Raw genomic sequence first — 15,564 nt, forward strand, 5'->3', positions numbered from 1 at the left:
GGGCTGCTTTTCATTTTCCTGTCTTCCTTGTCATCCTTGCTCCGTTGCCTACCAACTAATCTACTTCATGCATAAACCATTAATCAGCAGTTATAACATTTATTATGCAGTTCACTGTCTTTATCTAGACACTATTTTCATTTGGAAAACTGTTTCCATTAGAAACACATCTTAGCAGAATTACCAAAAAGACTTTGCAATCTTTCAAACAGGTGTTGGGGCATGGTGTAATGATTTCCTTGCATAGTAATACTGTCAGAAGTTCAGTCTATGAAGAAAGTATTCTCCATTTTGGAGACTTAGCTGACTAAGTGATTATTGAAGAGAGGAATGCAGTAAAAGGGATGAAATTTTCACAGACTTTTAAAGTAACATTTTGGATCATGATTCTATTCCTTACTCCCCCTCTAACTGTCAGGGATATATTTATATATATATATATATATATTTTTTTTTTTCTGGTGTACAATGCCCTGACAATGCCAGGGGTAGGGTTTCTCTTTTTATTCACAAAAGTTTACAACACAAGTAATGGCAAGTTTTCAACCCACCCAGTTTTATCAAGTCAGACTATTCATTTAATTAACTTTAGCCTGAAAAAAACATTAGGTAGCATGAATGTGACTGTTAAAAACTAGTAGAAGAGTTTCTATCTGGCAAGTAGCATCAGTATTACTTATGTCAGCTAGTGTGAAATAAGGAATTGTTAGATTATTTTGTCTTGATTCTGTGGTTAAATAGCTTGTTACCCCAGATGAGAATTTCACTGCCACAAACAAGAAGGCAGCAAGGTTCTAGTGAGGTACTTGACTCATGGGGCTTGAACACACCCTTAGCTAAGCAGTAAAGGTTCAGTACATAAATACAGGTTGAAGGATATTGATTTACCTGAAAAATTAGAGTTATTCTAGGGCTACATAAGCATCTCTGGATTATTAGAGAAGATTTTTTAGTCCTCTATTGCTCAAGGCTTGGCTTTGGTATGATCAAGCACAGATCAGTTGTTTGAACAGAATAATCATTTAAGTGATGGTTGTTTAAGATTACTGTGTTACGGAGTAAACCCCCTGCCTTGGTAGATGAACTGTAGGTCTGGCCTCCCTTTAAACCAGAAGAACTGCACTTGAACTTGAAACTGGCATAACATTTTATTTCTCAATCTTTTTGTGAAGGGACTGTTTTTGCACGAATATTATGTGATTCTACATCTCTACAGTGTCCTGACCTCAAATACTGTGTGCTGTTCTTATTTCTCATCTCAGAATAATACAGTATGATTGCAAAATATACCTACAGGGAGATGAGCACAGCCAAAGATATATTACAATGTTCACACAAAAGAACAGACTATATCAAAACTTCTGACTAGGGTGAACTGAAAGATAATATACTATAGGTCTATAAAATTGCTTCTGACATGGAAAAGCAAATAACCACTCCCTATTTGCCTATCTCTTATGATAGGAGAACATGAAGACATTAAATAAAACAGATGTGCCATTTTCCAAACAAAAGGAGAGACTTTTCTATTCTGTGAAATGTCTTGCCATAAGATACAGTGGATGTTAAAAAGATTGTACAAGTTTACTCAGCCACTGGGCAAAAGCTACAGAAAAGGAATTCTTTAAGGGCTTATTACATATAGATGGTTTTGTCAGGAACTTGTCCCATTTCCTCTCCAGTATAAGATGCCCTTACTTGCAGTACTATACAAGTGTAGGGTATAGTAGAACAGGACCTGGAGACTGAGCACTGCCACTGTTTTTTTCATTTAAGGTAGCTATTGGAATTTATAGTCCAGACTTTGATATGTTGTGTTGCGCTGTGGCAGAAAACTGCATATTCAGAAATCTATATCTTAAGCAAGAAGTTCTAATTTGTTACTAACTGTTTTAAAATATTAATAAGAATAGATTCTTACAGGCACACTAGCAGCTTTAAAGACAGCTAAGATAGGTAACCACCTACCACACTGTCAGTGTTAAAAAAAAAAAGAAAAAAAAAAAAGCAAAGAACCAATCAAATGGGATTTTCCCCACCTTCCCCCCAAGAGAAAAAATACAATGGCTTGAATACTTCTGTTCCAAATAATGAACTGACACTACTGAATCTAACTTTCATGGTATCATATTCAGGAAACAGAAATTGTTGGGAATTGGCGCAAAGGGCGTGGACATGAGTCCGTGGAACAGTTGTTCGATCTGAGCTTGTTTTAAGCAACCAGGAGTAGGCCTCAGCAAATCCCATGGCTTTCTGTAGCTGAGCAAACCAAGCTACCAGGGCAACTATGAGAAATTCCCATGACAGTGTTCCCACGTCGCCCAATTGAGGAATTCAGAAAAATATTTTTACCAGCAGCTGGCTTCAAGGACAAGGTCTACGTGACTGCTAATCACAAGGGGGTTGTTTTCTTGTAGCTGTTTGTCTGAGTGCTCTTGACCAATAATCTTGTGTGAAACACTGTCCGCCCCTGTTAAGTTCACTATAAAAGTTAGGCGATTCGGGCAATAAAATAGAGCATGATCTGACTCTACTGGTGTCTGTCGTGCTTTTGGCCGTGCTTACTAACAAGAAATTAATCAAATCAGCAGAGAAGCAACAATGGCAACTCTTGCCCTTCCTAGAAAACAGGCCATTGTTGTCATTTGTTACATATATAGTTTCACCTCATGGAATACCTTGATAAAAAGTGGCTGTAGTGATGGTGAGTGGAGGAATGATATAAGTGGTGCCTTATTTTAGTTTAAAGCCATTACTCCTTGTCATATCACTACGTGTCCAGTTTTCCTGTAGGCCCTCTTTATGTGCTGGAAGGCCACTGTAAAGTCTCCCCAGAGCCTTCTCTTCTCCAGTCTGAACACACACAAACACATGTATAGCACACACACACTGCTCATGCTCTTGCCTGTCATTCATAACTGTGATGCATTCATGGCAATGGGTGGTTCAAAGTTACATTGGGATCAAGCTGACATCCTTGTGATGTGCTTTTCAGGAACTCCTTAAACTGCCCAACCACCTCTTTCATCCCTAACATCATGAACATTCCTGGCAGGTAACCCAGGAATTTTGTATTTGATTTCTCCTTTGAACTAGACTCCCTCCCATATTTACATTGAATATAAGCCAGAATCTGGAGATGTTTATCCAAATCCTGGTTATGCATTTTCTAAGGCTGCTTAGAAGAGCTGGGCAAAATAGACTGTAATTAATAAATTAAATATTGCTCTGGTGTACGTAAAGGAAATAAGAGAAGCCCTGGGAACTATGGGCTGACAATGATGACATAGTAGCCCACCTTCAGTAGAACCCTACCTGAAAAGCTTTCATAGACTTGAAGAATACTTTTATGGATTTATACATGTGAGTGTCTTCAGAGCACTGACACGTGCATACAAGAAAGTTAGGCAGATGTAGACTACTACAAACTCAGGAAGAGTGTACAAGCCTCTAAAGGCAGATATACTCCATGGAATAGCAGAGTCACTCACTAAGTCAACTAATTTAAAAAGCAGCAGTGTTGAAATAGATTGGAGTCTACTGACCTAATTTGTCATTGTTAGCCTACAGGAATAGTGAAGAACCTCCATAGCCAATTATCAGTTTTCTGCTATACACTTTCATCCCTCCATGCACACTTATTTTTGAACTTCTTTGAATGGTAAAGCATAACAAATAACAATGGCAAGGAGCATGTCTGCCTGCTGATGCAGCTGTTTCCTGTAAAGTTTATTTGTTTTCCCAAAACCTCTCTATTTTCTGAGGCTTTGTTGTTAAAAATGAGGTAAGCAGCACAAGCAAAGCTTATTGATCTAAGTAAGAAAAGTGGCCAACAATATGACTCAATTTGTAAAATTAATTTGTTGTCACCAAAGGCTTTCAGATAACAGTTAATTCCAATACCCTATATATAGAGAGTTATCACTAGTCTAGCGAAAGTATGTTAAAGGTCTTCAGTTTTAATTTTCTCTCTGAAGTAATAGAAGATGCCACTGGCCCTATCAATAATACAGTTTAATAAAACATTAACAAAGCAGAAATAGAAAGACTTGAACAATATTTTTCTTTAACATATTTTCCTTCATGAATAAGGGATTTCTTACTAGCATGGGCTTTCCACTTTCAGTAGCATCACCTTCCATTGGGTGCTTCATTTTGGAGAGGAACATTGCCAGAGAGCAGCAGGAACAGAGGTGCCCTACAAGCAAAGACTCGCCAGGAGCAGAGAGTGAACCTTTCAACTGGGGTACAGTCATACAGTGCCAGAACAGGGTTGTGTTGGTGACAATGATCACAAACTGTCAAATGACAGTTTCTAAAAAAAAAAAAACCACAAAGTAATGATTTAGGTTCATAGTCCAGCTAGGGACACCATTCAGGAACACTGGATGAAGGACCACAAACAGGACTACAGCATAGGTCTGATGCCTAGCCAGAAGATGGAAAGAAAGCTACCTACAACACAGGCCCACTATGTATCCAGGAAAACCACTCAATAACCCAGGAAGGAACCTATGGTTACTCAGGGCCAAACTTAAGTGGGGCTCCTGGGCCCACGGGCGGGTACCAGGTTCCAGGTGAGGCTGGCCTGGGAAATTAAAGCCAATTAGTGCAATCAGGGCCCTGACAGATACTAGTGAATCATATCCAGCAGGAAAGAGAGAAACCAAATTTTTGGATTTGACAGTCTCTGGTTTGCATTGAAGATCACTGGGAGATTTCTCAGTCTCACTGAAATTTCTGTCTATCTTGCAAAACTAATATTCTCAAAACAAACACCTACTCTTTAAACTTAGGGAAAAATCAGGTTTTGTCACAGTGAGGTCAATAATAAAATTCCCATTGCTCTCAGTGGGGTCAGGGTTTTACCTTGCCGTTTCTTTTCCTAAGCTGCTGTTTTGAAGTCCAACACGGTAATAAAAATAATTAGAGGAAGTGCCACAGACTCTCTATCCTCTTATATCAGTGCGTTTTATACTCTCTACTTTGACCCTTGTGTCAGGCTAATGGCTCTCTGATTAAGAGTCAGATAAACCTGCTCCAGAGCACATCAATATCACTCCCTTTTGGCCAGAGGTCTGGGTCAGCAACGTGAGCATGAAATACGCCTTTCCTCCTGACCTGCCAATGGCAGAAATGTTATGCTACTGTAGGGCTTGATGGTCCACGTTAAAGGAAGCCTAGCAAATGAACCAGGAGCTGGGGCCTCCCTATGATAGTTCTTTCTCCCCAGATTGTTTGACTAACTTATTGGCAAAAGTTTTACTATATCTATTTGTGGAAATGAATAAATACATGTACTATTAGTGTCTTCTTGTCAAAGCCTTGGGGATCTGTTTTTTTTTTTTTTTTTTTTAATTATTATTTTTCTTTATTTCTTTTTCCTTTGAGAAGAATAAACATTATGTGACAACAGGTCTAGTCACATACCAAGAGAACACATGAAATGCCATTACTAGTATGTCAGCACTTTTAATATTTTTCTTCTTGGAGAGCTATCATTATAGTTTTCAGCAAGGAACTGCTCCCAAGACTATCCTGTGCTCTGCTCTCAGTGTTCCACACACTCATCTGTCTCGTAGCTAGGAACTATGGAACTGACACAACATGTGCAATTTAGGTGTCTACCTAAATTTAGGAGTGAATAAATATGTGCATTAGCTGTCTGTCATTAGGAAGATTTTCAGCTGACTATCCAGTACAGATGGGATTCAGCTGCCTAATCACATACATCTAGTGACTTTCTTGATGCCCCAGGATATTTCTTCTGGCAACTACTTGTTCTTGAAGGGCATAGATTTTGTGCCCAGCCTCATGTGGTTCTGTTGTGGGTAACCTAGAGCATCTCAAATGGCTCTAGATACCTCTCTTTAGGAAAGTGAATGCCTCTTTTAGTTGTTTAGCTTAGGATAAACTGAATTTCTCATTTCGCTTTATTGACTGTATTCACTATTCATTGATAACTCTGGAAATTTAAGATGGCCTGGCTTACAGAAGACTATAATTTTGGTGGCTTTCTGTTTGGAACTTACTCTTCATGCCCCTATGTAAGAGTTTCTAAATCTTCAGTAGTTCTATTAGTGTTTCTCAACATGCCCCAGATTATGGACTACTCATTTGGGTCAGTTTGTTCTTCTAGTCACAGTATGTTAATTCAGTCATTACCACTGAGGAATGCCAAAAATTTATTGAGTCTTAATGTCACTAGAATACTTTCTTAGGTTTATTCATATCATAAATATTATTCTGTCAACGGTGTTTTCACAGTAACAGCCTTATGTTAATAGACATATTAATATAATGGGTGTATTAATAATAAGTTGTTTAACTCTGTCAGTGTGTTGCTCTGAATAGTTTATTTGTGCTAATTTGTGAGGTGCTGAGGAATTAATAATAGTTGCTCAGTCTCAGTACAGGGTTTATCAGGGGATGTTAATCTCTGAGGCTCTTGAGAAGCTAATGATTTTGGGTAGAACAAAGGTAGAACTCCTCTCCTGCTTTCCACTGAGAGACGAAACTCCTCCCTGAACACAAAAAGAGAAAGACTTGCATTAACAACCTCTATCTCCGACTAGCTCTTAGCTCTGTTAACGAACAGTGAGATAGATTTATATTCCCATACTGTTGTTACTGTAGAGATCAACAGAGCTTTGCAGTCTTGTGGAGGAGATCTCAACTTTGAGGTTTTATCTTTACTTCGTTTTTCTCTCCCAAAAGAGGGAGTTGACACACAGACAGCAAGACCCTGTTGTACAGAGTCCTACTCTGTAGTAGATATATGGTACTGAACTTTATTGCTTGGAAAAATGGCATATATCAATGTCACAGATCTCACAGCAATGCACATACACAGGAGACAAAATCTAAGCTTCACTGTGTAAATTTAATTTGATCATTTCCTGCCTTTGCTTGGCTGATACTAACCCATTCACTTTCTCGTAATGTTAGTATTTATGGAGGGCACGTACAAAAATAGACTGTATATATACATATATTTAGCTATTTTATATTCTAGTACATTCATTTCTGTTAAAAATCTATGGGTATACTTGATTCATGTTAAAAAAATACTATTTTTTCTTTATCCATTAAGAAATCTAAACTTTGCTCATACCCTCCAGACTTAAACTAAAACAAGTAAAGGCTTTCTAGCATACAGCATAACAGCTGTATGAAAGTTACTTTTTCACATGCATATGGGGGAGGCAGCAGTGGAACCATTTGCAGGTATCAGCATCTATGGTGATTTTAGCAAGACATCCTTTTGGTAACAGTCTTTTAATACTAAAATAGAGTTGACCTTCAAAAAAAGCAGATCCTGTTAGTTGTTTTGGGTGTTGTATGACACCTGGAATATTTTCTAGATCCTTTACAGACATCCTATTTCTGCCTGTTCAGCAATAAGCCATTCAGAACCACTCCTACAGTTTTAATGTTGCAATAGTTATTTAATGGTTATCGCACGCCCTCTGCTTTCTTCCCCCTAATCCAGGAGGGAATTTCCAGTAGAAATAAAAGATTAGATTTCATTTTCTACCCTTTTTTATCTGCTTTATCTGCTTTTTCTTTCAGACGGGATTGATTCTGCTTGAGCCTTAAACCAACTTTCTGCTAGAGTACATTGGACCCTCCTACAGTTTTATGACTAAAATGTTTCTTTTTTTCCTGTGGAATTTCTGAAAACAGCCAAAGTAGAAGGAGATACACAGTTAGCATCCAAATAAGGCCTGCATTATATGTGCAAAAGATATGGAATAAGCCCCTAACTTTCCTAGAGTTCAGCCTCCTGAGAAAATTATCCTTTTGGTGGCCAATTCTCTCTCTGGAGGTGCAAGTATTTTCCTCTTAAGTTCTTAACAAAATCACTGGCAGTGTCATGATTGCCAATTCTAAGTGTAATGTTTTTATTAGAATTTTGAACAACTTGATCAATTGTGAAAGAACAATATTGAAATCTGTGACTCATATGGTAAGGGTTTGGTCTTGCATATGATCAAGGAGGAAGATCAAGGTGTGAGGAAATATTTTCCCTTTGGGTAGTAGCATGTATGAGTCCTTCCCTAGCACTCAGCCTTCTCCTACTGTTTAAGTGGATATTCTTTCTTAACTGCATATATGAACATGCACTTTGCTCAGTTGTGATGGATAAAAATGCTTGGTGGCACCGAAACCTGTAAGAACAACTTAGCTTCAATATGCGTTAAAAATAAATAAAAAAATGTTTGTCTGATTTGTTTCAAAGCAGAAATGGTTAACTAGAAAAACACAATGCAGCACCACAAGCTCTTTATATGCAAGTGCTTTAATGACCCCCAACTTTTAAAAATTTGTCAGACATAAAAGCAGTACTAATCCGATTAGTAACTGTGATTGAGTAAATCTACTGTAAAAATGGACCGTGCCCTGTTTTGAACATGATACCATGATGGTCATTTGAGAACTGCCACTGTGAAACATAAAAGTCTCTTTGATGGAATATTTATTTCATGTGTTAAAAAAAAAAGGATAATATAGTATTGTTTGTTTTCAAAATCACTTGTAAAATTTTATTAGCCAAGGAACTAATATTCAAAACAGCCAGGAAGAGAATAGCTTTTGCAGTAAGAGTGAGATGAAAGCTCATCAGAGGGGAAATTAAGTGGTTAAGTCCAAAAATTGCTAGCTCTACTTCTTTTAGTTGCAGTGCCCCATAGGAATAAAAGGAAGGCAAGTATTTTGAAAAACTATATTTGTTGAGTTGAAAAAGTCAGCACTCTGTTGTGTGGCCTTGGAAACTCTCATCGAGTTTTCTATCTGCCCTCCAGAATATTTCTGCATGTCACTTTGGCAGTCACAGCTACTAATTTTAAAGAAGAGAAGAGTCTTCATTCCTTGGGGCTCACATGCACTGCAATTAGTCTTATTATAAAATGCCAAAAAATCTCTGGCAGCTAAAATGAAGTCCAGGGAAATGTCCACACCACTGATGAATGAGTTCCTTGAAAAGAAGTAGGGGTGGGCATGAGCCACGACATTTGGATTTAGATCCAGGTCTGGAAAACCTGGGGATTGTGTTTTGGCTGGGTCCATTATATATATATACATATATAGAAGGAGATCAGCAGAGGCATTTGTATCCAGATTTGTGCTCCAGATTTCATTAACTATTTATTATAAGTCCATGCACGTACATGCACACATGCGGTTTACAATTGTTATCCAAACTTCAAGTAGAACAATAAATAATAATGCATATAAAAGGTCTCATTTTTTATTCACCCACACAGAGCTGTATTTCCTTTCTAGTCAAAGTGTTTCAGAGATTGTCTTGAGTCATGATTGCTTGACCAACCCTTCTTGCTCTAATACTAATGCTCTATTTAACCTAATTAAAAGTTTGCTCAAAAAGTTTGCATGGTGCAACATCCCAGCTAATGAGAGGAAAAAAAAAACATGCACCACACACACACGCACACACACAAATTTCTTAAGACAGAAACTGCATTTTTTTTTGCAGTTATGAGGTGCAATTTATCAACTCAGATGAAAAGTTCTCAATTTTTAAAAAGAAATAATTATTCAGCTTATAATATAAGTGCATTCTTTTTGCCAAAGTGAAAAAGCCATTATTTTGAGGATATACATGTATGGCAAGCTTCATTTGTTGTGCAATAAGCTTCTAGTTTTGTGTTCAGTTTGTATTGCTGTATAGAACACAACATATCAGACCACTTGCAAAGAAGCAGTGAGGACATTCCTCCTGCTTTTCCCTTTGCGCCACTGCATCCACAGCTGAGAGAGATTTGGCTCCAGATCTCGTCCTAGTCCAACACCTTTTGACATCCTGGGCAGTTTCTGAACAACCACGATGTGGGACAGTAATTTTGGGGAAGTGAGGTTGTGCTTCACTCCTTGCATGCAGATGAGGGGATTGGTACCTTGGGGCAGCTGGTGAGACCCAGCAGGAGCACTTCCTGAGGATTTTTCCAAAGAGCATGCCTACTAATAAAGACAGATCTATAAAAGTTAAATGGGAGGCTAAAGGATGCTTTATGTAAGCTAGAATACAATTTCTAAAGGTTAAATACCAGTCTTCTTTGTTCCTAACCCCTTAGCCCCAGCACAACCAAGTTACATTTGTGGCACATATTTTTTTTTTTCTAATTTGAATCTTAACTGAATTTTTGCCAACGGTTCAACAGGTGCAAACTATAAAGACGAAAATAACTGTGTCACCAGAATGTTTTCTTTTGATAATTTTCCTTATCAGATCCTGCTGTCACAGAGGCACTGTAGTGTTGCTCAGCTTATAAATATGAAACCAGGCAAAAAAAATCCCAGGGCTGAAAGAATGGGTATTAAAAAAGGCAGATTAATGCCCAGAAAGACTTGCACATTACTTCTCAAGACCACAAATAAAAAATTAGCCCAATTACCTTCTTTTAAATATTACATGATCCACTCCATATGAACAAAATGAAAGAAACAGTGACTATAATGCACAGCTACTGGTATTCTACAAAGAAACATTGCTTGGATCCTCTGAATGTTAATTTCTGACATAAATTCTCTGTCAACAAATTTATGCATGTACACAAGAACACAAATATCATTACCAATTACCTGGACAAGGGGATTAATTGCACCCTTCAGTAAGTTTGCAGAGGACACCAAGTTGGGCCGGAGCATTGATCTGCTTAAGGGCAGGAGGGCTCTGCAGAGGGGTCTGGATAGGCTGGCTGGCTGGGCAAAGGCCAACTGTTTGAGGTTCAACAAGGTTAAGTGCTTGGGGCACAAGAACCTACAATGCTACAAGGGAGGTTTAGGTTAGATATTAGAAAAAAAATTCTTCACTGAAAGGGTTGTAAGGAATTGGAACAGGCTGCCCAGGGAAGGAGTTGAGTCACCGTTCCTGGAGGTATTCAAAAGATGTATATATATGATGCTTTGGGTTTGATGGTTTAATGGTAGACTTGGCAGTTCTACGTTTATGGTTAGACATGGTGATCTTCATGGAGGTCTTCTCCAACCTAAATGATTCTGTGATCTCATGAAGATTGAGCACTAAATATACAGTATTTTACATAGTGCTTGGTAACTACAGTGGAGTCAGGCCTGGAAATCTGAAAGAAACTGCAAAACACTCCCAGTAATCTCCAATATCCACCAGACACTGCAGCCTAAAAAACAGAGACAAAGATCTGTTAAAACACAACATGGATTTTCTCACTAACATTTGCTTCCTGACACAAACTGAACCAAATGCACTATTCTTTTACACTTCCCACCTATTCTTTTCCAGTATATTTTAAAATCAGACTACTTGCCAGAAAATCACTGTTTGTATTGAAACCCTGGTCTGTGTATTTCCATCCTTCTGAACGAGGAAATCCCAAATGTACAGTGTCCCAGGCTGCTTGTTAGAGATGATGGTGTGTATACAGCGAGCCATGAACAACTCTTTGTTTCATTTCCAAACAGTTTTATAAATAGAGCTCGCTTACAATCTCATAAACTTCATTCTATCCTGAGGCCTTTCTGCATAGCTTCATTTACACGCACACAAATTGAGCATTTAAGAGGTTTACTTTAGCCTGATAATGATCTATTAAGACTGATTATAAAGTGAAAAAAAAACAACAGGTATCTAGTACAAATATTCTTTCACATAAACAGCACATCACCTCATTTCACTGTGGTCTCATTTCTGGATAGGGTATCGAGTTCATAACTTTATTCTAGGGCAATGTGACTCACTCATGTAGCAGATTGTTTTGGAGCTTGTCTACTCTCAACAAATGCAGAGTATCAGATCTTGAGCCTTTTGGGGGAAGATCCTTCCCAGAAGACATAATAATAGTAAATCAAATGGGATTATAAATGTAGATATTTATGTGTGCACGTATATGTGTGCATGTGTGTGTGTCTGGGGGAACAGAGGTGGAAGGAGGGTATTAGCAGTGAGGACTTACACCATCCTGGTCATTTAAAAACTGCATGCAGCATGTCACTGGTTATTATTCAGGCTTCTTTGTTTTCAAGCTGTAACATATCTAGGATAGTAATTCCTGGTCACTTGCCTGCATTCACTTCTTTGAAATTCCTTCCTAGGTTCCCATCTTACAAAACATTATGCATCTTCCTAACCTTACACTTGAAGCATGCAGCATGACCCTGGCTTAACGACCGCGGCTCGGAGGGCACTCTGCACTCAGCAGCAACCTATGCCACGAATGGGGTTGGGGAGATGAAGTGGGAATTATGCCAGAAATGAGTGGATTGAGGACAATTCTGGCTGCAGCCTTACACCAGCTTCTGAGGTTGTCCAGCAGAGTCAGTGACAGGGAGGTAAGATGAACATGCCAAGTAGGAATAAGTATATCCCAGACACTTCATCTGCTGTCACTGCTAGTGCTGCCACCCAGAAAAGGGCTTGGGCTCTTTAACAGTGGTGGTGGCTTAAAGGGGCTGGAAGGAGTCCAAGGGAATAGGGAAAACTACTGGTGAAGACAAGCAGTGCAGTGAGGAAGAAAGGATGAAAGACGCCTGGAAAATATCCCTCCCCTGCCAAACATGTCGAATATCAGCTTCCTGCTCCATTACTTTGCTGCTAAAATTTTCTATGATTTGTATCCCAAAGCTATTTGCCAGGAGAGGAACAAAAGGAAAGCCTGGTCACCCAGCAGTGTTACCCTCCAAGCACTGATCAGTAAGCACATTGGCCTGTGCTTAGCCCATAGCCTGATGGCCTAAGGATATAAGTAAGGCCAGGAATGCAAAGAAGCAATGACTTGGTACACCTCTTCATATTAGGAAGAAGAGAAAAAAATGAGACACTCTTAGGTCCCCAAATCCTTTTCTTATCTCAGGGCTTATGTGCCTGAAGGTTTTTTTTTTTTTTTTTTTTTTTTTTTTTTTTTTTTTAATTGCCAATTGTATTAACCAGTCTGATAGTAAAAATATTGATCACTCTTTAAGCCTTACCTCAGTTATTCCAAATAGACTGAAAGTCCAATATCAGCAATACCTGACTTGCAGAGAAGAGAAGAGAGAAGAGAGAAGATTGCCATGTTACATCCTCTAAAGTAAAAAATACAAATGTCACTGAATTAACTGGAGACAACACAGACACCACAATTCTAGATTTCATCGACACATTCAGGTCACATTTAAGCCCCATCCCAACTACTTTTTTTTTTTTTTTTTTTTTAAACCATGCTTTCTGCTCACAATTAATTTTGTATACGACACTGCAGTTCTCCAGTGCTGCAAGGAACATGCAAAAGTACTTCCTCAAAAGGGGGGTCATTCATGGACAGGCAGCGATATCTGTTTATAACCAGTGCAAATAATTACAGATGACAAAAGCAGAAAGGAAGTGTAAAAATCATTGAAAAATCATATCCTAGATTCATTTTTTTTTTCTTTTGAAGAGCTTTACTTGCAGATAGACATTCCCAAGGAAGGCTGTGATGGTTTACAGCTAAAAAATGCTCAATTCTCTGTTAGCTTTTTGCATTTGATGAGATTTACAACATACTTACATGTAACATCAAAGAACGAGTCAGGCCTTACATTAAGTTTGTTTCCACACTTAAAATGAATACCTCTTGAAGAAAATTACATTTCCCTCCTGCCAAAGGATCCAACCCACTAAAACATCCATGACTCCACTGCAGATAAACATGTGGTCAAGACCCAGCACTGTTTTCCAATTAGTCTATGGGGATCGTAAGTTCTAAACACCACTAGGTATCATCTATCCTCAGTATGTCCTGATTTCTTCTATGTTGAAATCCACGTCAGTTGATCATCAGTTCAAGTGGAAGAAAGTCTCTGTCTCCGAGCATTTTTTTTTTTGGAGGAGAAGAATGATAGAAAAATAGGGGAAGTTTTTAGGCTTTGTTCATTTTTTGGATGCTAACCACTTTTTTTTTTTTTTTTTTTTTTTTTTTTTGTCGTGTATTTTTGCAAGGACTGCAAAGCTGCCGGGAGTACTGAAAAGACATTTTAACAAGGGAAAATAAAATAACAAAAATGTAAACTGTAAATTGACCAACATTAAAGTTAAAGATGTACTTTATACAGAGTACTCAGTACTTTATACAAAGATTATAAATGACAAAAGTATATAAAAGGAGGTATTTACCTTATTTTCTGATTTCACTCTGTAATTTCACCCCTAGCAGTCAATCAGAACCTCAGTTCGTAAACTAGTGATATCTTAAATTCTCTGCTGATGCAACTGATAGAGCTTGCTCAATACTTTGCCACCCTCAGTTTACCCCATCTGCCCTGTTCACATTATTTATACTCTGAGCCAACACACAGCTATAACAAAGCCACGCGGCTATGTGAAAGCCCCAACTTTGCAGATCCCCCTGATAACAAGAGTCCGTCCAAAGAGCTGTCCAAAACCTTGGGGCTTTTACCAGCCAGTCTGCCATTCAGCTCTGCCGCAGCGACGCTGGAGCTGCCTGCCCTTCGGCCCCCCCAAATCCGTGCAGCGACTCGGAAAAGCTGCGGGGGGGCCCTTTACAACCTCTACAAACGCGGCGGGTTCCGCCGGCAGGTGGCGATGCCCCTACACGGAACCGGAGCCGAGCGGGGCACCGAGCCCCCGGCGGGCCGAACGAGCAAGCCCGTGCATCTATCTACCTTAAAGCATTATTTATTACTATTAATATTATTACTTTTAAGAATGGATTTTGTGCTTTTTTCAGCTTTTCGCATCTAAGACCAGAGCTCACAAAGTTGATGCAGCATTTTTTTTCTTTTGTGGAATGTACAGACATCACTTACAAAAAGTTCACTGCACAAAATTGAAAATAAATAAATAAATAAATATAATATATATATATATATATTTTTTTACAGAAAAATGTTTTATGTAAAAATATTTTTACAGAAATAATGCCTGGTTCAGCGACTTTTTCATATTTCTGGGAAAAAAATCCTTTACACTTTAAAATTTATTATTATTATTATTATTTTCAGAATATAGGTATTCAGCTTCTTCTGAAAATGAAGCGTGTGGTGTCTCAAACCAAGCACCCCAAATTTCTGTGTACTTTTGGAAAACTAAGCCTAAGAGCCTCTCACTGCCACTGTATTCACTGATAAAAATACAGTAGCTCATATTGCCATCTGAAAAAATTTGGCGTTCAGAGCAGAAACAATTATGCTGTCTCATGAGATCATAGCCAAGTCAGAAGTATTTGTTCAAATCTTTTTTTTTTTTTTTTTTTTCTGGACAAACCTCAAAAGATCTGTGTTCAGGTTGAATCTGAACAACCACCAAAACAGAAGAATGGCATAAGAAGCAGTGTTCAAACTTGGTTTCAGATCCAAACACTTTCATTGCTCAAGGAGGAAAAAGAAAACAAAGGTGATTTGGGTATGTTTTTGATTCACCCTTTTGTAAATATGGGGCCCACAAAGAATTTTGGATCTGGATCCAACTGTCTGTGAAATGCAGGAGCTAGGAGCTTTAGTTTGGTTTGGATCTACCTCTTGCTGCTTTGAACTATTTGGGTGTTTACTTGAAACTTATCCAACCTGTCCGCATTTTTTGAATTTGGAAAA

General features: G+C 38.4%; 1 long non-coding RNA gene across 2 annotated transcripts; it reads right to left on the reverse strand.

Moving 5' to 3' along the window:
- Window positions 1-5,433: 5,433 nt before the first annotated feature.
- Window positions 5,434-14,514, reverse strand: LOC137851175 (uncharacterized). Of its 2 annotated transcripts, none has more exons than XR_011093041.1 (3): window positions 14,129-14,514; window positions 12,964-13,059; window positions 5,434-11,159 (listed from the first exon to the last, which is right to left on the reverse strand). It is a non-coding gene; the product is annotated as an uncharacterized lncRNA (long non-coding RNA). The 2 variants fall into 2 exon arrangements; XR_011093042.1 differs by having other exon boundaries at window positions 12,964-13,006; window positions 14,129-14,511.
- Between the last annotated feature and the right edge of the window lie 1,050 nt (window positions 14,515-15,564).

The sequence above is a fragment of the Anas acuta genome, chromosome 2, assembly GCF_963932015.1.
Source record: "Anas acuta chromosome 2, bAnaAcu1.1, whole genome shotgun sequence".
Classification (NCBI taxonomy): Eukaryota; Metazoa; Chordata; class Aves; order Anseriformes; family Anatidae; genus Anas; species Anas acuta.